This window comes from Adiantum capillus-veneris, chromosome 5 (assembly GCF_014529385.1).
Source record: "Adiantum capillus-veneris isolate H3 chromosome 5, ASM1452938v2, whole genome shotgun sequence".
Classification (NCBI taxonomy): domain Eukaryota; kingdom Viridiplantae; phylum Streptophyta; class Polypodiopsida; order Polypodiales; family Pteridaceae; genus Adiantum; species Adiantum capillus-veneris.
Window position 1 is genome coordinate 10,880,673 of NC_140935.1, and position 2,640 is coordinate 10,883,312.

Below are 2,640 nucleotides of genomic sequence, written 5' to 3' on the forward strand. Positions count from 1 at the left end.
CTATCTAAGGGCATGTGATGCTCATCAAAAGCTAGTAGACAATTGGGGTGAACATCTCCAGAGTGTCATGTGGTGCAACCCGCGACCCATTGACCTCGCTCAATTGGAGGTTACAAAACCGAAATTGAGTCGAACTATAAGAAGACGTCAAAACCGAGAGTTAGCACAACAACAAAAGGAGGCATAACTAAAAGAAAGGTCTCCGTCAGGACAAGAGCCTGCTGATTTACATACGGCTCCTGAACATTTTAAATCTTATACCACGGGGGAGCGAAAGGTTGTGTATGTCAAATCCCAACGAATACCTACCAATGGAAGCAGTGGAGTTTATGATGGTCCAACGGTAGTTAAAGAGATATAATTAGCAGAACCAGGTGAGGAGTCTAAACCAGTCTTTATTGCTCAAGACCTTACCGAAACTGAAGAGGCTGTACTTAAGGAGCTCCTCAAGGAATACAAGGATATCTTTGCTTGGACATATCATGACATGAAGGGCGTTCCACCTTCTATGGTGCAACATACAATTCCCATGATCAACACTGCTAAACTCGTCCAACAACGACCCTATCCAATGAATCCTAAGTACGCCAAAATTGTACAAGAGGAGATTGAAAAACTTATCCAATGTGGATTCATATACCCTATTGAGCACTTAGAATGGGTTTCTCCAATAGTCATTGTGCCAAAAAAGAATGGGAAACTAAGAGTGTGCGTGGACCTCAAGAAAGTTAATGCAGCCAATAGGAGAGATCATTATCCCTTGCCATATTCAGAACATGTGCTTGAAAGAGTTGCGGGCAAGGAAGCTTACAGCTTTTTAGATGGGTACTCTGGTTACAATCAAATCACAATTGCATTAGAGGACCAAGCTAAAACTGCTTTTATCATAGAGTTTGGAGTGTTTGCATTTCGTGTTATGGCTTTTGGCTTAACAAATGCCCCTGCTACATTCCAACGATTAATAAACACTGCGTTTAAAGAATTTCTAAGGGAGTTTTGTGAAGCTTTCCTAGACGAACTTTGTGTTTATTCTTCTTGGGAGAAGCATTTGTTATATCTACGAAAAATATTTGAAAGGTGCAGATTTTATCGCATCTCATTGAACCCTTTCAAATGCCAATTTTGGGTTAAGCATGGAGTCATTCTAGGGCATATAGTGTCCAAGAACGGGATATCCATAGATGAGAGTAAGATTAAAGCCATTGCCGATTTGCCACCACCTACGAACTATAAAGGAGTTCAAAGATTTATGGGCCATGTTGGTTATTATCGAAGGTTTATTTTAAACTTTGCCGAGATAGCGCGTCCATTGTACAAGCTTCTTATCGAGTTTCACTGGACGGAAGAATGTCATCAATCTTATGAGTTATTAAAGAAGGCCCTAACAAGTGCTCCAATCCTGCGAACACCTGATTGGAATGTACCTTTTCATGTGCATATTGATGCATCAAATTTTGCTATTGGGTGTGTTCTAACTCAACCAGGAGAACATAAATTGGACTACCTTATTAGCTTTGCAAGTCGCCAATTAAATGATGCCGAGATGAACTACAGTACTACAGAGCGCGAAGGTCTAGCTATGATTTACGCAGTAAAGAAATTTCGCTATTACCTTCTTGCTACCAAGTTTTTGTTTTATGTTGATCATCAAGCATTGCTATATTTGGTAAACAAGCCGTGTTCCACAGGTCGAATTACACGATGGTTGTTAATTCTTCTTGAGTTTGACTTCACCGTTGTTGTGAGGCCTGGGAGGAAACATGTCATGGAGGATCATTTATCTCGTATCCCTAATGGCGAAGCTCCTACGGGGGTTGATGATGAATTTCCTGATACTCCTTTGTTCATTGTTGAGACAATGCTTGAATGGGGTGAAAAGATTGTTAACTTCTTAGTTAATGGTTTTCCACCCAAAGAACTACGAAAAGATATAGCTCAAAAATTAATCAAGGAATGCGAACCCTATTGCTTACTGGCTGGAACTCTCTATAAGAGAGGAAAAGATGATGTTCTTAGACGCTGTGCCCGCGAGGATGAGTATTTATATATTCTACAAGAGGCACACATGGGCGTAGCTGGTGGTCACTTTTCAGGAAAGTTGATTGCCCGAAAGATCTTACAGTCAGGCTATTGGTGGCCCACTCTGTTTAAGGATGCATCACTTTTTGCAAAGGGATGTGATGAATGCCAACGCTTCAACAAGCCACAAAGAACGGATAGGATGCCTCTACATCCCATCAAGGTAACCCAACCATTCGAAAAGTGGGGCTTAGACTTTGTAGGACCGATTAGTCCGGCTGCACGTAACACGCAATCACGATATATCATTGTGGCTACCGACTATGTAATCAAATGGGCTGAAGCAAAAGCAACACGAAAGGCGGATGCAAAAACAACAGCTAAGTTCCTCTTTGAGAACATTATCACACGTTTTGGATGCCCCTTTGAACTTGTGAGTGACAATGGAACTCGTTTTATAAATGAAGTAATAAAAGAACTCACATCAAACTTCATGATATCTCACCACAAGTCTACACCCTATTATCCCCAAGCAAATGGCCAAGCTGAGAGTACCAACAAAACTCTTATCTCCATTTTGACAAAGACAGTTGAGGCTCATCGCACTGATTGGGACCTAAA